General features: G+C 36.6%; 1 long non-coding RNA gene across 1 annotated transcript in view; it reads left to right on the top strand.

Moving 5' to 3' along the window:
• Window positions 1-20,982, top strand: part of LOC140647178 (uncharacterized) — a 119,178-nt gene extending 98,196 nt beyond the window's left edge. The window contains exon 3 of the long non-coding RNA XR_012040690.1: window positions 20,946-20,982. This is a non-coding gene — a long non-coding RNA (uncharacterized lncRNA). The remainder of the gene's footprint in view (window positions 1-20,945) is intronic.
• The last annotated feature ends 1,016 nt before the right edge of the window (window positions 20,983-21,998 follow it).

Consider the following 21,998-nt stretch of genomic DNA (forward strand, 5'->3'; position numbering starts at 1 on the left):
GCCCAGCCGCTCTCTCATTCCTCCTCAGCGGGACAGAGGGAGAAAATAAGATGAAAAAACTTGTGAGTCAAGGTAAAAACACGGATATCACTTACTAACTACCATCATGGGCAAAACAGACTCAGTTTGGGGAATATTAATTCAATTTATTTCCTATTAAAATAGCTCTGGATGGTGAGAAACAAAGACAAAAACTAACACACCTTGCTCCCATCCATTCCCCACCTTTTTCTCAGCCCCAACTTCCCTCTTTCATTCCTGAGTCCTGTACCTCCCCTCTGCCTCCTCCCAAGGGGCACAGGGGGACGGGGAATGGGGTGCTGCAGTCAATCCACACCAGCTCCTCTCTGCTGCTCCTGCCCTCTCACACTGTTACCCCTGCTCCAGCGTGGGCTCTCGGCAGGCCGCAGTTCCCTCAGGAGATACCCACCTGCTCCGGCGGGGGCTCTGCAGGGGGGCGTGGCTGGAGCCCTTCCTCCCCCTCCTCCCGCTCTCCCCCCGGGGCTCGCAGGGCTGTTTCTCACTCTTTCTTTTTCCCTCACCCTTCACTGCCGGGCACCGTTCTGTCCTTGCTTAGCTGCGCTTTCCCCGAGGTGCCCGCCTGTGGCGGAGGGGCTCAGCTGTGCCCTGCGGTGGGACCGCTGGAGCCGGCTGGAACTGGCGGTGTGTGGCTCAGGGAAGCACCGGTCCCCCCTCACAAAGACCACAGAGGCAGCAGACCCCTGCCAGCACCTGGGCAGCTGCACCTGGTACAACAAAAAACAGTAGATGAACTTATAATAATTAAGAATTATAAAGACAGTTAAAAATACAACTGTTAAGTGTTGCATACCTTCCCTTTTGTTCTCTATTTGTACTCCTAAACAGTCTACCTATTTATGAAGCTCCCATGAATGTTAATTGAAATTTAAACATAGCCATTCACTGGTGATCTATCAAAAGTAGAAGATAAGAGCTAAGAAAAAATATGTAAATTAAAATGTGTGTTTAATTTCTGATAGGGCTGGTGAAGCATTTGCCAACAGAGTTTTTCATCAGAAAATACCCATCTGACATACTATTCACAGCAAATGTTACTGAAGTTTTTTGAGAGTATTTTATTTAGTATGAATCTGAAATCCTGTATTGTAGTAATGTTATTTTACTTTTACATTCCAGAAATAATAGTTTCTGATTTATGAGACCTTTTGACTTTTGGTTTTGACTTTGGACTAAAAAAATTATTAAAGAGAAATTCTGAGTTTCACTTGCCTCTAGCTTTCGCCATCAATCTCTGGGTAAATCAGAACAGCAGCTCCAGATTCACAAAGGTCTTAGATGAACTGATCTCATTGCAATCAAATGATGCATCTTAGAGGTCAATATTTCTGACCTCCTGCAAGGTTATTAATAGAAGAAAACTGGCTTAATAAATTTAACAGATACCAACATGTAACCCTTTGTCATTAACCCTCATAATCTGTGTAAGATGAAGTACACTGACTCTTTGAAATCTCTTTGTTTTTTTCTGAGTTAGCTTCTGTATGCTGTGTGCAAAACCAGCAGATTGGCCCCTACTGTAGTCTAAGACCCGTGTTTTATCCAGAATTCCTCAGAGCCGCAGCTTTGATCTGTGGGTTTCTTGTATTTACAACAACATACATGCTAGGTTAATTTAGTTCCCTCATAGTGGTAGAATATGAAAATGCTGATTTGCTCCTCTGTGTTTTATTCAGGTATTATAATTGATAGGGAACCTACCTTACAGAATTCCCAGTTTTTAAAAGACTTTCCTTTTCCCACTGTGTTTGGTTAGATACCTAATATTAGGCACCTAATTAAATCACTAGATAATTTAAAAGTAGAAATGTAATTTATACCTGCTGATTTAAACACGTAATTACTTTACATGAATACTGAATAATTACATCATTTTAGTGCTCATTTTTCTTAGTACCATGTTATCTCCTGTGAAGAAAATGTTATTTTCAGTCTTGATATAATTCTAGAATATTAGAACATTAAAAATCTGCTGAAAAAATGTATTTTGCTGAAAAAGAGATCTACAAAGCTGTAGAGAAAAGCTTACTATTATACATATGCTTCAACAGAGATGGACATGGAGTTAACTCTAACAATAACCAATTATTAGAGAAAACAATTTTCTCATCTTAAACTTCACATTTGTGAGCACCACATAGTAGATTTTGGCAAAGATTCAGGAACAGTACTTTTGTCTAGAATTCTGTTCATAAGTATAGACACAGACCTTGACCATTTATATCCGTAGAGATAACACAGAGAGAGACACAACTGTCTTTGGAGTACTACTGCAATGCATATGGAAAACAGATGTCTAAATGTTAGAGATTACAATGTAAAGCAAATCACTGCATTCCAGTGCAACATTATAAATCAAATACTGAAACTGGCAGGAAAAAAACTATAATAAAGGATCTTCGAAGGTGTGGTGGTTTTGTGTTATAAGAATCTGTTTTTAAGTATGATGTCATATTGGCCTACCAGGGAATTTTGGTAACATCAGCAAAACTAGAAAATTCATCACATTTTTTTCAACTAGCTATGATAAAACTGAGGTCACAAGACCACTGTGCACTTCAAAGGGGCCAAGAACTGGTGTTACATAAGAGAGTAATTTTTAGAAGTGCACATCAGCTCCCCGTTGCTTCATTTTGGGGAGATTGTATTTTTGTGCCTTATTATGGTTATTGATTTCTCCCAGTACTTTAGACTAGTTAATCAGCTTACTCATGTTGACCCTTTACCAATTCCACTGTATACTTGCAGCACTGAGATGTAATAATCCTTGTAAACCTAATTTTAGTCTGGAAAATTCAACCGCTACCTACTCCTTGTAGGATAAATCTTTCCAGATTGTACATACTACAAGAACAATTAAGAGTAAAAGTCGTGGTGCAAAGAAGAGAAGGGAATGTGGACCAAAGATCTGGGAGGACTGCCAGAACTTACAACAGCTGCTATACAACAAAGGTCCATTGCAGCATTGTGTTCTGCATATATTAAAAGCATGGCCACAATGCCGTGAAACTAATGCTGTAACTCAATCTGCAGTTAATCCATGTAACTCATTTGCATTCATTGGCTACATTTATACTAGCAAATTAAAGATATGTAGACTGTTTTCTGACATTAAGGCCCATGCTCATATTATAAGAACTCTTATCTTCCAAAACAGGCTGGCTATATGCAAACTATCCATTGGGAATACTTCCTATCGCCCAAATGATAGCTTGGATTTGTGTGGGAGAATGCTAGTTGGCACAATATCAAGCAAGGAATTTTTCTCACAATAAGTATAACCAAGAAGATATTAATTCACAATTAGCAGCCTGTCTGGATGATTTTATTTGTAGAGATTTAGTAAGTTTAAATGATGTTTGAATTAGTAGACTTTAGAAACTTATGTAATAAGAAAGATGTACTTTAGACAAAGCCAAAGGCCTCTGTCTTCAAAGGGACTAGGTTCCTAGATATCACTTTTAAGTATAATTCCTCACCTGCTCAGCTCAGCTGCAATTTAACAATGGAAATGCCTAATTTGTAACCAGTCGAGTCATCTAGGTACACCTATTCCAGCTCTGGGCAAATTGAAAACCACCAAATTGGTCAGTGATGGTGCCAAATTGCTCCACATGTAAACACATCAAAATTCTTGTTTTGACATCCCTGTACCATTCTTACTGTAAGAAAGTCTGGACCTTGAGACCCCCAGGGGAATGCCCAGTTAGGTGAGGCATTAATTTTGATTCTCTTTATAGATTAAGAAATATGTGATTAATTTATACAAAATTGCATTGTTTCAGTAACAAAAGAGTTTATAAAAGCCCTGTAGCTCTCACATATTTGTGACCAATGAAGATTCAAGAAGACAGGAGAAGGATTTTAGAGCATATGTATCACATTTCGTTTGGGTATGCTAAGCACTGGGACACTGGGTGTAAAATGGGACTGAAGAAAGAGTAGCACAGTTGGTCTCTTCGGGCTGTTTGTTTTCTTGAGCTAGGGTAGATATAATTTTAACACGTTTCAAATAGATCTTTGAGATTGTGTGTTCTGCATGTATGCAGGTGGAGTGGCTGACAGAGGTTGCGGGTTAGTTCAGCTGACTTTGCACTCAGTGTACTGAGCTTTGTGAATCCCATTCTCTGACTCACAACTGTTCTTACACCTTTTGTAGAGAATCTAGACACCTAACGTTGGTTTTTATTTTCCAGTATAACAGATCAGTTACAAGTTAGGCATCAGAATACTAAACATAATTCCTATTTTATTGATTTAATCCTAGATCACTGAAAACAATGTTTTCAACTATTACAAGTGCAACTTAGTGTAAATCATTAATATTTGGATGTCACCTTCCTCATATTTACGTTGTTATTGTAATCACCTTGAACTTTATTAATAGACTTATTTACAATTTAGCAGTTTCTAATCCTGAAGAGCTTCCATACCAAAATACACTAGAAATTAACATGAGTATACACTAACCAAAGCTGTAGAAATATTTTAAAATACTGCTTAATACTAACTTTGCAAGATTACAACACAGCCATTTTACTGACACATGCATTTTATATGTCTGTGAGACCCATTTTTATAAAATGGATTACAAACTTATTTTAGGTACTAGAATATCAGTGACTTTATTAATACAAAATGTAAAGAAAGCAGATGGTAGAATTATTCTAAGAAGAACATAACCTTAGCACTTAGATAATGACTACCCAAGCTTTGGGTGCTTACAGAAAAGTTAAATGGAAGCAGAAGATCATAGAGGCTGATGATTCAATTTTATGTATTGCATCCAAGAAGTGATTTATTGTCACTTCTGTGAAGTGACAATTTTCAGTCTCATAAATTGTCCTTGTAATCATTGCACACACAGGGGCATGTAAATGTATTACAAATGCAGTAAACAAGATAAAAATAGTGGACTTATGTATGTTCATTCTGAGAAAGCCATATTGATAGCATATGAATTTAACACAAGGCTTAATTTAAAATGGTTTGAATACCACTATGGTAAACGTATGGCAGAGTATGCTGAACTCTGTTGGAAATGCACGTACACAAATTCTATCTGCACACAGTTTATTTGACTTGGGGACAAGGATTTTTTTTTTCTTAGAAGGCTTTGGAAACAGACATCATTTAGCATGACAGCAGCTTTATTAATCATCTGGCATCTAGCTTGAAATACATGTATTTTGTTAGTTTTTAAATAGAAGTGACACAGGTTTTCGTAGGAAGTTGTAGACTCAAAAGTATTTATTCATTGATCAAAATGTATATTTAACTGATCAATTCTCTCTTTTCCCCTAGTTATGATAATAACCCATTTCATATCTGCATGTTGTAGTGTAATATTTGATTATCAGTTTTCAAAGACCGCAGCAGATACTATTTTTGTCTTGTCCGTAGGCTGCTTGGTGGCTCTGGAGGTCACTGCAACTTAGTAAAGGTTTTTCTCAGACACCACCTGCTAGATCAAGTGGTAAATCCATACAGGGATTAAAGATCCACAAATGGTTTCTCAATGTTTTTGAAGCTCCTGTCATAAACTCGGTACCAGAGAGAATAGAAAATTCTTCTGGTTTGTCCCAAAGATCATAAAATAGTTTGCTCATTCAGCCATCACAGATGCTGTTTTGCAGATGAACACTTGTTAATGATCCTCCATCTCTGATGCTCTCTGACCTTTTCTTAATCTCTGCTACTTTCTAGAGTGTGGAAAAATGGTAGCTGATATTAAGCTGTTCTAAATATGTCATAAACAATAGTAGGATTTTAAAATTTAGATTCAAGCCATGCCCATCCATATTTCTAAGCATCTTTGACATTAATCTCAAGAAGGAATACTAGTAAAAGCAATTAAAAGGGTTGGGGTTTTTCTTTTCTACTGTTTTAATTATGTTTTAATCTAATCCACCATCCCAGTATTACCAACCTTATATAGCCTGATAACTGTCATTTCATGTTATCTCCTAACATAATGTGAATCTAACTGCATCAGTGTGCCTTCACTATGTAAGTGCTGGGACACTGCAGAAGTGGAACGAAATAAAAACAATTCATCATAAGGCTTCAACACCAAGATTAAATGCTTGAGCCAGGCAGGGAATTTGGTTGCTAAAGCAAGTGTTTGTAAAAGGAGTAACTAAGGAACACCCAGCATCTAAGCAAAAATACTGAGGCATTTTTTTAAGAGAGAGCAGGAATGCAATAAGATGTTTTGTTCATTTTTCTACCATGTTTTTTGTCTCATTAAAATGAACTGTTTGCCAATATGTGCTCTAACACTAAATCTTGTTATGAAGATCTATACCACAAAGCATGATCAGTCTGATTTTCATCATGGGCATACTACTGTTCAAGAGCACTCTCTTACACATGGCATAGATTAACATTGCAGAGTGTAGATGCTTGCAGTATCTTTAAACACACCCATTGATGTACTGGAAAAGACTAGCCTAGGTGTGCTGTGCTTGTTAATGGCTTTCATTTGAGAAACACAGTAACATAGCACAACATCATACTAAGTCAGCGAAGCTGCTTTCTTAAGTTGGCTCAGATAGCCTTATAATTACAACACAGTTCTGTCTAGCTGTATCTCCTGGTTGTTGCTTGGAGTGCTATGATTTACTGGGTTTTTGTTTAATCTGTTTTCACCAGTGAGAAATCACACTAGTCATTCTTTTTTTTTTAATAATTCTCTCCTATTCTAATTTCTTCTTCATACCTTGAAGCTTCATCTACATACAGTAATATTCAGTATATATTTCTTTAGGAGTGCTGGCCTAGATGTGACCTGTGGACCAGATTTGATATACTGGTTTTAGTAATATGGTTACAGTTGTCCTTGTCTGTAATGTGATCTGTGACTCACAGCACTGAAAGTGTTGGCTCATGATGGTTAATCTTGATCTCATTGTAGGAGTGTGCAGTCAATGTGAGCCAGACTTTGACAGGGAGAAGCAATTATTTTTGCAAATAATTGCCCTGAGGCTTCTAGAAGATTGTTACTGCTATCTTCTCTGGAGTACTGTGAGGTTGTGTACTTTGTCACGCATGCTTATTCTAAATAAAGCAAGCTAATGACATTGATTTAATGCAATTTCAGACCTTATGCAATTTTTCCAGTTGTTCTTTTGCTTCTATCACCTTATCAGTTTGTTGTGAATATGTGGAAAATTGCTTGAATATTTTTTAATATTTAATTGTACAGAATATGCACTATTTAAATTCTGACATGTAATTTTGAATGTGTATTTAGTTGACTTTAGGACTGATGGAAAAAATTCATTCCAGATGGTTTTCCATTAGGAAAATATGTTTACTCTATCCAGAAGTGTCTTCCTTTAGGGTCTCTTTCAGGAGCTGTCTGCCTCTCTGCAGCTTCTGTCTTAGGTCTTTTGTTAGGACTATTTGATCACTTCCGCTATGGGTTGATAATTATGCAAATCTGGCTGCCCCATGTTGTTTCGTGCACAAAAAAAGAACCCACAGCGCATCATCTTTCCCAACAGCGAAAGGAGAATTTTTGGTGCCTCATGGGAGGCAATGTGTTCCAGCCTGTGGCTGTAGCACATAGAGAGAGGAAAGGGGATCACCTGGCCTACAGACTTTGATTTTACAGTGTGAAAAAATGCAATGCTGCAGTAGAAATTTATCGTTTTAAATTGCAGGGGTTTGTTTTTTTAATTAAAAAGTCCAGATGCGATGGTGTGATCAAAATATTCTCTTGCACTGTCCATTCCTATGCTGACACAGTTCTGAGGAAGACAAGAAATGTGTCTTCTTGCTGAAGTGAGGCAACAGCTCTGTCTGCTGACCTGATAGGGGTATGAAAGAAGGGAAGAGTGGTCTGGGAGGTTGACACACATATAAAGATAAAAGGCCTGAATGATTTTTCTGTTAAAAGTAATGGTTTCTTCTAGCATTTTTGTTTAGTGTCAGTGTGGGTGCAACTATAAATTTGAAAAAAAAAATTAAAAAAAACCCCCAACAATTCAAAGAGTTATTAACGCAAATTAAAGCTTTAAGAGAAAACAGTACTAGGTGTCACACACAGAAGTTGCAATTATAAGAATTATAAAGTTTATAGATTATTAGATTCTGCCATCCCGATGTAAATAGGTTTATATCTTATTTAGATGATCATTGATGATCTAGATGATCGTTGTAGGTCACTTGCAACTAAGCTGTTCTGTTCCAAACCCTGCTGGGGCTATTAGCTAAGTATGGGTTTTGTCCACCTCAAAGTTAGGCATCTTGCCCAAGATTGTTATCTAGACTTTTTCAGGATGTAGTGGAAAAAGCTAACTCTAGAGAGCATTTTATCTGCAGGTGTTAATTAATTATCTCAGAAGATATCTTTCTCTCTCCCTCCCTTCCTCCCTCCCAGTCTCTGTCTCTCCCCCACCTCTCTTCCTTTCCCTTCCTCCCTCTTCCTCTCCCTCACTCTCATCCTCTCTCCCTTCCTCTCCCCCTTCTCTCTCCTCTCCTACTTCCTCTCCCATCTTCCCCTCATCTCTTCCTCCTCTTTCCCTTTGCCTCTTTTCCCTCTCCTAGCCCCCCTCCCTATCTCCTCATTCTCCCCTTCCCCTCTTCCCTTCACTCTCTCCAACCCTAATTGCTCTCTCCCACCTCCCTTCCCACCTCTCTCTCCCCTCCTCCCTCCCTCTGTTGTCTCAAAGAAATGTAGATTAATCTCTTACAAGGACACTTAAGTTTAAAACATCCAAACTCAAATGAGATACAGCTGGAATTGTCTACTGATCAGAACAATTAAGTTTATGCCTTTATTATCAAATAGTAAGGGGAAAGAGGAGCAGATATGTAGGTGAAACAGTTAGGGCTGAGGGTCAAGTATGGATTGTTTATACAAGTTTTGGGAATTTGAACTAGCTGCAGACCAGCTCTAGTTTGATCCCAGGGACTGAACTTCCCTTAGTACCTGGAGCACATGGTTGGACTCTTGGATTATTCCTGCTGGTTTAGTTTCACCCAAGGGAATTCAGTTTGCATGCTGTGAAACTGCTCCGTGATGTAAACAAAGTTCAGCAAGAGGGGACTGATCAGGAGATTAGCTTCAGAAAAGCACTCCTGATTCAAACTAAAACTTTACTGTGGGCACACATTTGCAAGTGCAACAAAATAAATTCAGGGAATCAGAATTCAGTAACTTATAAATTAGGGTAAGTGAGCTGTACATGCTGATTATAGAATGTACTACATATTAATTTAATGTCTTTGCCAAAGACATGAAACTGTATGAAAAAGTAAGTTCTTTGCCAGGATTTTGGTTGCAGCAAAGCAGTTCTGCTCCATTTAAAGTTAACAGGAATAGAATCAAGGTCTGACAAATTAATGCCCCAGTTCTGTAACAGGACTCAGCATGCTTAAATATCTTTGAAGCCTCTGTGCAATGCCCTTTGCAAGATCGGGGCATATGGGGAGACATAAAATGATATTGCTTATCAGTTAGAGATTTTCCAGTAAGAACGCCAGTACAGGTACGACTCATATTTTGACTGAAGTAGCAACGTGATCATAAATAGTATTTACTGTAAGAATAGAAATAGACAAATTATCAAGAAAAATGATTCATCTAGTAATGATTCATAATACAGTCTTCCTCTACAGATTTATGGATGCAAATATGTTGAAATAAGTTTTAAAAAGAAGAAAAAGGTTGCTTATCCCTGCAAGTCACAACATGAGACACTGCAAGTGTTAAGATTAAAGCAGTTCATGATCTGATCCTTCTTCTGTTTGAGGCATAAGCTTGCTTTATCAATATGAAATGCATGCTAAAATGGGGAAAGCAAAGTTGGTGACGATTTAGCAGACAGTAAATTAGTCATAAAGGCTCTGATGCAGATGAAATATGACTGCCTGCAGGTTGAGACTTATCAAGCTCTTCATATTTTGCTTTTCCTAATGAAGGTCAGGAAGGGATTTGATAATTTTCTGTATATGGGGATAACTTAGGTTGGAAGATACTGATGGAGGTCATCTAGTCCAACCTCCTGCTCAAAGAAAGGCCCATGTAAAGCTATTTCAGTTTGCTCAGGATCTTGGCTGGTTGAGTTTTGAAAATATGCAAGGATGGAGGTTCCACAACATCTCTGAGCTTAATCACTGTCACAATATAAATATTTTTCCGTATACCAGGTCAGAATTCCTTGCTGCAACTTACATATGTTACCTCTTACTTTTTCTGAGCACCTCTGAGTACAGTCTAGCTGTCTTCTTTCAACTTCAGCCTCTTTTGCCCTCTCTTCTTAAGACTGAGCAAATCCAATTCTTTCAGTCTCTCCTCATATGTCATGCACTACAGGTCCTGACCATCTTGTTGAACTTGCTCCAGTTTTTCAGGGACATTCTTGTGCTTGAGGGCCCTAAACTGGACATTGCATTCAGATGAGACTTGGTGCTGAATAAAGGGGATTAATCAGTTTCCTTCATCTGATGGTTACGCTCTTGTTGACATGCATAGCCTTCATTGCAACAATGGCACATTGGTTTTTTATGTCCATCAGGAGTGTCCATCAGGACAATCAAGTCCTTTTCTGCAAAGTTCCTTTCTAGCCAGTCAGTCGTCTGCTGATACTGTTGCATGGGGTGTTTCTGTTCCAGATTCAAGTCTTTGCATACATCTTTGTTGAACTTCATTAATTTCCTTTTGGCTCAGTACTAAAAGCCTGTCCCCTGGATGGCAACCTTGCACTCCAGGATATCAAGCACCTCTTCAAATATGGTATCATCCACAAACTTTCTGAGGGTGCATTCTGTCTCATTTTCCAGGTTATTGATGAAGATGTTAAACATTATCAGCCCATGAGGAATGCCACTTGTGATGGCTGCCAGTTCAACTTTGAACCTTAACTACTACCTTTTCAGATGAACAATCTAGTCAGTTTTTCACCTGCCTTACAGTCTACCAGCCTAGTCTGTATCTCATTTGGGGTAGAAAGATACTTGTAAGGAGATTGTGTTAAAATCCAAGGCTGGGTTCCCAGTAAATAACATTTTCTGCTCTCTCCTCATCCGTGGACCAAATAATTTCATTACAGAAAGTAATTAGCTTTGACAGGAACAATGTGTCCTTGGTAAATCCTCAGTATTATTTTCCTCTGTTTATTACCTGTGGGTCCAGAAGAAACTACATGCTTGATGTGAGAATTACTAATTAAAATGTTTTATAAACAGGACATCAGAGCAGATCATCATAACTGTGCTGCTTCTTGGTCTTAAATTCCATCAGCCTAGGAGAAATTTAATGGAGATATTCTTGTTGATTTCAGTCAGTTTTGAATTAATCCTAATGTGCAGGTGGTCTTTAATGCTCTTTAGAAGATGTAGTAGTTGGTATAGAAGATGTAGTAGTCAGTATTTATGTATAAAGTGTAACTCCTGGAGAGATTCTTTATTCATCAGCACCAATAGTTTTAATGAAGTACTTTGTAGTACTTTCAGTGCCATGAGTAATGTCAGAAACCCAAACAAAGGTACCTTTCTGCAAGATGAGCAATGGCTAGAGCAGAAGTAAAAATGGTTGTCTTATCTCTTGGTCTCTCTGAACAAAGCTTCTTCAAAAGCTAAATTCAGATAAACTCTCATTAATATTTTTCTCAGATGTGGAAATTTTAGTGAATAGAGTTGCACATATCTCTCAGACATTGCTTTTCTGATGGAAAACCAAAGTGAAATTGTTGATAGGATTTTGTTTGAGGTTTGTTTGCAATTTCCCACCTTTCCTGCAATAGTTTGCAAACCTGCATGAAGCGGGAAAAAAATGGATCTAGGTTTCCTGCAGAAAGTATTAATGCTTTAAGCTAAATATTTTGGCTAAAACCAAAATGTTTTATTTCAAAATCATGATATAGTGCCTCATAGACTTTATGCTGCAAGTTTTATTGTAAGGCTTAGTTCTTTGGTCACATTGCATCTTCTATACAGTGCCACACAGTCAGAGACTGTTGGTGTGTTCCTCCCACACAAGAAACCAGAAAGTCTTGCTTCTATATCATCTTAGAAATGCTAGTAAGAAAACAGTAAAACTTTAATGCTAAAAAAAACCAAACCATCCTTGCAACAATGCATGACAGGTGATATGCGAAACAGCTCAAAGTATTAGTTAAACCTGTAAGACATGTAAGCTGTCTCTGGGCAGAGATAAAGAAAGATGTCATATAGTAGTTACTGCATCATGGATGTAATTAAGAAATAAAAAGGAAACATGCCAGGAATCTGTGGGTAGGAAAATACTCATTCTTCCTCCAATTTGTAAGTTCCTTCATGGAAAAATATTCAATATGTAAAGTTTACCATTTTGTCATTTACACCTCTGTATTTCTTTAACAGTTGGTGAAATACTTGGCCCTATGGATTTAACTTTTAAAAAATTCTTATTTAGTAGTGCTAGCAATTTTGCTACATACTTCTCAGAGTCCACAAACCAGACTGATCTGTGGTTGAAAAACTCACAAGCTCAATGATATGCACATACCCTTGGGAGACAAAAGCATGAATTGCACAAACAAGTTTATATAGTTACTTCTTAGAAGTGCAAATACATATTAGCCATTAGAAATATTTTCCAAAGTCCTCCTGTTACTTAGGAGTCGAAGACCCATTTTCAGAAGCAACCACAATACTTAAAAGTCTCTCTGAATTCTGAGATTTGGATTCCTGCAGGGGAAATCTTCAAGCATACTTTACACTTGCAATGCATAAATTTATGGTGACTGCTTTCTGAAACACAAGACTGGTTTCTCTGGAAAGTGAGAATCTCTTTTCATTGTTTTCTCACTTCAGAATGCAAGGGGGTATTTTTGAAATCTCAAAACTTTGTGGGTCAGGAAAGATGTTCCTAGATCTTCTGGTGACATCTATGAATTTCACTAACCTGCTGCCCAACATTGATATGTGCATACTCTGGCAATCTCTTTTAAAATCTTTTTCTTTGGACTAGCTCCATTTAAACTTCATTAGTAATTCAACAATGGAATTTTTGTCGGAAGGGTCTGCTTGGTAATTAAGTATGATAGTTAAAGGATCTGTGACTTGAAACTAGACGGCGAAAGTAATTTGAAATGCTTGGTGTTAAACTTGGTTGATATGGAAGAGATGGGTGAAAAGGATTAGAGAAAGAAATCTTGGGTGTGTATTTTTCTAAGAAATATTAAATCATTGTTCTAGATCAAGTTTAGAAAAGAAAAATAGGACTATGGTCACACAAAGTGTCTAAGACGCAAACCCAAAATAAGTCCAGCTGGGATAAATGTGAATTTTACTCCAAGATTAAGTATATTTTGGGCTATTAGGGAAAGCTGTCATCTATAATAATGGGTGTGTCTTCCATTTATTCTAGCCCTAAAACCAGATATTCCCAGATATGTTTCTAGTTTTCATTTGTCTGCCTTTCCGTCCCCATATTTGACTTCCCAGAATGATCTCACTGTGGGTGGTCTCACCAACTCAAAACAAATATTAATGGAGAAAGGAAAAACATCCTATAGCCATACAAATTACCCTGGTTTGTGGATACCTATTTTAGCTTTTATGTTAAATAATTAGTTGTTTTGAGCAGTTCCTGGGCAAGCCCACAAAAATGTGCTTGCTGACCATTTTGTTGACCAAAAAAAAGCATTGAAAATTTTATGTGCTTTATTATGAACTTTCCAATATAATATTATTATTGTGGGTTGTTTTTTTTTCTGTATCTGGATAGAGGTTTCAGATGCAGTGTTTGAAGTAGAGATATGTTTAAAGATTATTTAGTTATTTTGCATTACCATTGGAAAGGAGTACATGGCAATGATTTAACAGTGATTTTTAAATAAAAAGGTTGCAGTTAGCATCTCCAAAGAGTTATATACATTTAGTCACTGTGGGAGTCAGATCCTTAACTGATGTAAATTAGTATTGAACTGTTGAATTGAGTGAAATGCTGCATATTTACACCATTTGAGAATATGTCTTTCTACTTTCTGTAGACCCCAAATAATTCATAAATAGCCAAATTAAGCCACTCACTTTACAGAAATCAGTCTCCATATCATATTCACTATGATCTTAAGTACTATCTCCATTGTGTTAATATTTTCTATTTTCATTATTTTATTACTTTTTAAAACCTACCAAACTGTACTCCTAAAAAACATCTCTTAAGATATCTACCCAAATACAGCTAATTTTGTCAACAGAACTGATGACTAGATTTCGTCTTGTCTCATCATTTTGTACTAGGAGATTCTTATTTATAGGGAAATAGAAATAGCTATGACAGTGCTTTGCTTTTCTAATTAATAGATCATTTATTTCAATTACAGAATTAATTTTTAATTCTGATTCCTGACATTCTGAAATACCAATGTGTATTTCAGCATTTTCTGTTCTTTTCATTTTGAAAAAATAATCTTGCAGCAGTATCTGGTTTTCCCATGTGAAAGCTTGTATACATGTACAAACTGAAGGAGATTTGCATTACGGAATAATCATATTTTGCTACTCATATCCATTATGCTAATTTTAATCAAGCCTAAGTTGCACCATATATGACTACTGTAAGTATCTTTCAGAGTATTTGTATGAGAAAATATTAGACATTCTCTCCAGCATTGTAAAAGGGGAAAAAAAAGTGTTGAATTTGAGTCTGAACTTTGGCAAGCACTGCAAGTACAGGTTGTGAAAGGACTGGAGGAAATCTGAGCTAGCAGATATACCAAACTGCCAAAATATCTTTGGGTAAAAAGCAAAATACATGGGAGTGTTGTTAACAAAGGTTGAAATATTTAACTTATGGAGGATTGTTTACCATCAATAAGACAAACCACTCACAGCATATTACCGGTTGTGCCTTAAAGAAACTTAGAACCTGTTGAAAAACAATTTCTAATCTTGCTTTCTATGTAAGGTTATCAAGAAGCCAACTTGAAAAGCATTTTACTTCCCACAGCAACTCTAATGCCTTTTCACTTGGTTTCAGCCTTATTTGTAGTGTGGGAGGCAGCAGCCATTGTGCTGATGGATAGCCAGCTGCTGAGAGAGTTCAAATTGTGAGATTTATACTGTTACATCCATCTGTAACCACTCTGCAGCCTTTGACTTTATTGACTATGATGCTGTTAAGACTTCAAAGAAAAGCTGATAGCTTAATATTTGTGTAGCTAAAGACAACTGTTTACTTTACATAAACTCTCTTTTGAAGTTACTTTAAGAATAAATAGATAATTTTACAAATTTACCCTCATGCTATGGCTGTACTTTTTGTATCAATGGAATTATCAGAACAAATAAATATTTATTTCAGAAGTATCCTATTGGCCTTAGAAAAAAAGTAGTATGTAGTTCTCTTTGAAATATGTATCTAGATGACCGAGATATTCAACTGCTATTATGACATGAACAGAATGTTGTAGAAATGTGACCAAAGATTTATGTCTTATTTCAAATAACAGGAAACACAGGCCAAAATTTCCATTAAAATTAAACAAAGTTCTTTTCTGAGAGCCAAAAACTTACACATTTGTAATTTTTTCAGTGCCATTGCACCTTGTTGACATATGGAGCTGGTAGAGAAAATGTGGCAAGAAAGCAAAAATATGTGTGTTTTATTTGTACATTATCCAAGAGTTTGTTTTTGTATACTTTGTTCTAGTTTTTGTAGAAAGTGGTTTGGGACAAATTCTGATTACTAAGCTGAACTACTATTCCAATCTTTTTAAGGTTTGTCTACCACAAATTTTGAAGGCAAAAAAAATAGATCCTTGTTTTAAGACTGCTTGAGAGGTGGATATATTTAAGCATGTCTATTCTTTTAGCAAATATTCATTTTAATGGTTTCGATGCTATTTCCATAACTTTCAGAGTGGTTATCTTATTGGTGGCTTGGATTACAGTAGTCATGTTCTTGTATGTGCTTCATGAATGTTTTTTTCAGATTTATTGTACTTAGATCTATAGGTGTGTAGACAAGCAGTCAAGGAGAGGGCATTGTTAATGCAAGAAGGCTGAAGATGTATTTTAAACTGAAAAAAATGCCCATTGCTATGTTACATTCCTAAGGGGGATGGGGGGGAAAGGAAGATTAAAGACCACACAGCTTTAACTTTGTTCGATATTCAAGAGTTTAAAATATTTATTTCAGGAGCTGGGATACTTTAATTGTTTATAATTAGGTTCCAGAGCCCTTTATGAATTTTACAATAAAAACAATTAACTAACAGGTACATCTAACAGTGAATGTTCAAGGAATTTATCTCTAGATGTTGCAACCTTCTGTATATAAAATTTCATTTTTATTTTTCTCTTTGTTGTATTTTATCCTGCTGAACAACGTAAGTAATTTTAAATATCTGGGTTTAGTCCTGCACTTTCATGGCATAAATGGTAACAAAGTATAATCATTGTAGTAATAAATATTGTACATCAATTTTGTGATGTTAGTTGCTGTAGATCCTAGTATGTTTTAGAAAAACATTAGAAAAAATATTTCCATCTTTTATTTGTGAAATGTGACAGCTGAAACACAAACAGAATGAGAAAGTCCACTGCCTAAATTAGAACCACCTATGACATATTACTGAGAAATAAGTAACCTTTTAAACACAGTGTCAAACAGTTCTTTAGCAATTAATTCTTTCAGTGTCTGGATTCCAGTGTTCAAACTTTTCATCCAGTCATCTTATCACAAGAGAAACTATATTTAGTGGACTAACATATCTATGTACGCATGTATTTTTTGTATTTAACACAGCTGTCTTGTGAAGATATGCTCAACTCTGGTAGTCTAATGTAAACTATGGAAAATAATTTGTGTGTATCTCTTCTAGGATTCTTTTCAGATACTCCTATGGTATCTGCATTTGTAACATAAAATTTAGCATCATTGTTTGCAGAATTTATACCTCAAACAGTTTACTATGTCATTTCCAAAGAAGGAAGCTGTTTCTTTTAATTTATCACCATTAGTCAAAATAAAAAAGGGGACTATGAATATCTCCACTTTGGATACCTAACTTCAGCTTAAATAGGCTGATTTGTTTAGAAAGATGTAATTGACCTTCTACTAATGAAAGTTCCTTTGTAAATGTTCCAAGTTGAGCACCAGGATGTTAAGACAATACATGCCACTAATCAGGTTTAAAAATCCCAATCCAAATTATTTGTTTGATGATACAGGTATTTTTTTGTCATGATAATAAAACAAATCCCCCAAGAATATAAGGAAAAAAATTAGTAAGCTATATAAAACAAAACCAAACAAGTAGACAATTAGAAAGACTTTAGAAATCTAAAGATTTCTATTTTAGACAATTAGAAATCTTTAATACTTCAAATGCATAAAATAAAGTTTAAAAAAAAAAAAATTCCCAGAGACATTGGATACCCCACTAAACAGGACCCAAATGCACAGTTGAGCAAAGGGAATTATCAAAGCACGGTCCAGAGAGAGAAGTTTCTCTGTTAACGAGAAGAAAGGAAAATAATGCTAAAAGTTTCATGAGGAATTTCATATGGTATTCTGATGGATTTCTGGAATTAACAAAGAACGATGTGTGGAGTAGTAGTGGTAGCAACTAGACAGCCTGGATACACAGCACTTATAACATGTTCATGCTTGAGGGGAAAAGTCTGAGGATAACATGGAGAATAATATAACATAAACAAACATGACACTCCTTCATTAGAAGCTTAACACAAAATGGTGCTAAAATGTGTAAAAATTAAAACTTCCATTTTGGCTGTTTATAGAGCATGTATACTGTAGTGCAAGTAAATGACTGCTGGGTGAACAGGTAGATGTGAGCAAGTCTGGAACTAGTTAGCTGAACTGAATACATAATATGACACAGCCTTCCTACTTAGCTACAAGGCAGAATTGTGGCCCTTGAATAGATTCCAGTGCTGCTGGAAGGCTTGCCCTGGTATGTCTATCTAGTCTGAATTGTACTTCTGAGTTATAGCAAAAGATGACACCCTTAGTTGTAACTTAGACCATGACACAGTGGTATGTGCACACACCAAGCAGGGTGGCAAGTGTCTTGTTCTAAACCGGAACCATAATCTTCGTTGCCTTTTTGCAAGTGAAGAGAAAGAAAAAGTTGTTTCCTGCCACATGACAGATGACTTTGGGGTTTGTTGCTTTGTTCTGAAGTGTAGGGGAAAGGACCATTAAGCTCAAATTGATTCTACTATCATTTTTTGTGATATCCAACTGTGAAATGCAGTGTAAATATTAAGCAAGTTTAATTACGAGACACTTTCTTGCATTTCCACCATTCCTTTTTCATTTGCATATATTTTATGTTTTCATTAACCCTGTTACTGCTTCAGAAATATGGCAGAGCAAATAGCAAGCAAATGTGTTTAAGATCTCATACTGGATTCTAAATGGTTTTGCAGCTTGGCTGTGCTTGTTTATTTTTCCATTAAAACCCAGAAAGTCTAGAGAAGATCTTTAGAACCAACTCTAGGCTCTGCTTTTTGAGAATCGCACGCATACCTTCTGATGAGTCAAACTGTGTTCTTGTTTCTGCTGCTAATGAATAGATGCTCCAAAATAGCTGGTGGGATAACTCATGGAACTGACTGCTTGCCAAAGAGAAAAAGGGTATGCAATTCAGTGCTTTGCAAGTAGTCTCCATGGTTTTTGTTGCTGTACTACTGAGCAATCTGTTGAAATAAGCTTCATTGGACTGTAATTCTGATAATCAGCCTGGATACCTTATCAGGTTTATGTCTGAAATGTTGGGGTTTGGGGAATTTTACTGGAATTATTTAAGTTTTGCTTTGCTGTTGAAGTTTCATACACTAGAAAGTAATATTTTTTAGGAGAGGCTGGCTTGAAGTAACCAGAAAGCATGGCTTTCCTAGTTGTCTGTCTAAACATGAATCAGCAGTAAGCCTCAGTAAATGAACTGTCAATAGATTGTGTGATTAACTGAAGGCAACCATCCAGCCTATTCTCTGTGGCAAATTAACCAACGTCAGTACTCCTTTTCTGTGCAGACACGAATCATGACTGAAGGAGAACAACAAAACCTTACCCCTTCACACTGTGACTTGGTGGGCTGTGTATTACCTAATACACCAAAGAACTATGCTAATGACCTTCGTGATGCCAAGTGTGGTTCATTACATCTTACGTAAACCCTCTTAGCACCAAGGAAAGCAACACTTGATTCCAAACTGCCTTGTGGCTGGGTTTTGGTTTCAGAAGGCTATGGAAAGGGAAGGCAAGGGAAAGATGACACTGAGATTAGAAATACATTATACACAACTGTATAAAAGATCCCTGTTGAAAATAGTAGTAAAATTACCACTCTTGGTATTTAAAACTTAATCTAGCTTTTGCTTGTGCAGATGCATACCAGTCCTCAAAGCAAAATACTGAAAAACTGGAACATGCTGGCTTACAGTGCACTTGCTCAAGGGAGTATGACTACTTCCAATGTGTGAAGTCAGTGTCCATGATCATATTTGCATTCGGGTGGTAGGCATGTAAAAGTGCAGGTGGGCGGTTCTTTAACTGCAGCACAGTTATTTTGAGAAAACAGTGTGGAAGATACGGATTGTTTTACAGTTTATTCTCATTCTGGGGACTAGGACATCTCTGAGCACAATGTCCCTTCCACATTTTCCAGAGACAGTGCACCAATTTAAACCAATCATCTATATCAGCAATGGGCTTGCTCCTAAAAAAAATTACCAAGCTAATGTAAGCCACACTCAATTGTAGTTAAAAATAAATTTTCCTTTCTGTGGATGCTGCTGAAGTGATAGAGAGTCCTTGCTAGTACCAAAAGTTAAACAAGGGTAGAAAATAAAATAAAACTTTCTGAGTACTAGTGGAATAGAAGCATACAATTACAGTAAGAGTGTGTTGAAAAGTTTTTTCTGGGTATACTGGTAACTCTAGCATCATTCACATTTGCAAGGAAGAAATTATTCTAGAACTGGGGATACCTGAAAATGTAACTTCTTTAACATCCCTATCATTAAACATGTCTTCATATTTCCATGCAGTACTCATTTTAGACATTCTGAGGCCTCCGATTCATATCATTACATCAATAAGAGTTTAGTCACCTTTCTTTCTTTAAATCTTGACCTGCTTCTACTTAGAAAATAATCTTCTGGGCCTGCTTTGAAAAAGCACTAAGCATCTTCAGAGCTTTTTATGATCAGCAACTTGTAGGAAGATATAAGAATCTTATACCGTTCACTGTACATTGTTAGCCATTCCCAAAACAAGTTTCTTTGCCACAGTTTAGATTTTGCATTTCTAAACAACACTGAGTACATTTTGTACCATCCTGGGAGCAGTCTAACCCAGTTCATGAAAAGGTTCTCCTTGGTTTCTTCATTGGCCTTTAGCTGGATGTTATCATAATCAGGAGCAGATTAGTGGCCTATTCTTAAACTGGCTCAGCTCTTTTGAAACAATTAGATGGCAAACAATTTTCCTACTACTTTTTATATAGGGGATATGATATATCCTGAGATCATTGGCCAAGTGACAACTCAAGTCACTTGAATTGCTATCCATAGCTGTGTTGAACTGAAGAATTAAAAACAAATGAAACTGTCCTATAGATTTGAATAGATTTATACATTATAAATATAATGCTGATTTAAAAACAATTAAAAAATCAAGGAAACTTTAACAACACTCAGGACAGTTTGGACTAGATGCATATGATCTATAGACTAAGGCACTGTCAGTAAATTTTGTAGGATGGGTAATACTGTAAATCATGTATGTAGCCACCACTCTGAACTTCACGCAAAATACGGGACATTGTTGCTGGTAACAGTTAAAAGGAAATTGTCTGGACTAATATTATTGCTATGTATCATGGTTTGGCTTAGGTTTTATTCTTCTTAATTGTAATTTTCTTTGTGAACACTAGATGAAGCCCTGATGCTTCCACACTATAGGAAGAAGAGAACTCAATGAGCTGTGCTGGGTTGTGTATCCTGAAGTCCTGACTTCTGCTAAGCCAAAACAAGTAGAGTGGATTTTTTTGTGGTCTGCTGTTCTGTTCCACAGGTGAATCCTTCTAAGCTGAGAGTGTTCCCAGTCAGGGTAACTGAACAACTAAATAAAGTAAATAAGGCCTTATGCTTCCTTTCATTTTCACGCTATCTTTTAAAATGTATTTCCCTGCCCTGTTTTTGCTTGTCTTTTCAAAAAGTTAAAAAAAAAAGTGGTATAAATATCTTTCATAATCTACCTTCAAAACGGTGTTTAAATTTCCATTCTGAAAAAGCATCTGTGTGGTTTGCTGACCCTTGTGTCTCCAAAGCCCATCTGATTTCAGTGGCTGAAAACAACTGAGAAGTTGAATGTTCATTTCTCCTGTTTTCTCCTCTTCTCCTGCATTCCAGCATGGGTAAGATCAAAGAGAAAAGAAGGCATGAAAAGAACAGAGGGATAGTAATGGGGAGCCAGAGGAAGAACCCACACTGTAGTCCCACAGATGGTGAGGAAAAAGAATCAAAGTGATGAGGCTGTAGGAAATTACTGTTGGTTGTTTTTTTCATTAATAAAGCTTTACCACCTATACTGTGATAATCTAAGGAGCTCTAATAGAATAAAACTGTTTGGTCAGCCTTCCTTCTGGGAAAAAATCACAGCTGCAGAGGTTATTTCCATTAAAAGAACTTGTGCACAGTTGATTGCACACATTGTAGAGAACACAAGCAAATGGATAACATGTAATTTAAATTTCCTCATTGGCTACAGTTTACGGCTAAGTAACATGTAGGTGTTTATCTTCTGCACAGTTCATAGGACTTCACTCCAAATATTTAAGTTCCTATCTGGCTGCAGATCCAAGATGAAGTGTAACGAACTCCTCCTAGTCTATTCAGAAGCTGTGTTAGAGAATGGAGGAACAGTACTGAAATGGTAAAATGTTGCCTCAAAGAGCTTTGAACTCAAAGAGCTCAAGGTTGCCTCT

The sequence above is a fragment of the Ciconia boyciana genome, chromosome 2 (genome assembly GCF_034638445.1).
Source record: "Ciconia boyciana chromosome 2, ASM3463844v1, whole genome shotgun sequence".
Classification (NCBI taxonomy): Eukaryota; Metazoa; Chordata; class Aves; order Ciconiiformes; family Ciconiidae; genus Ciconia; species Ciconia boyciana.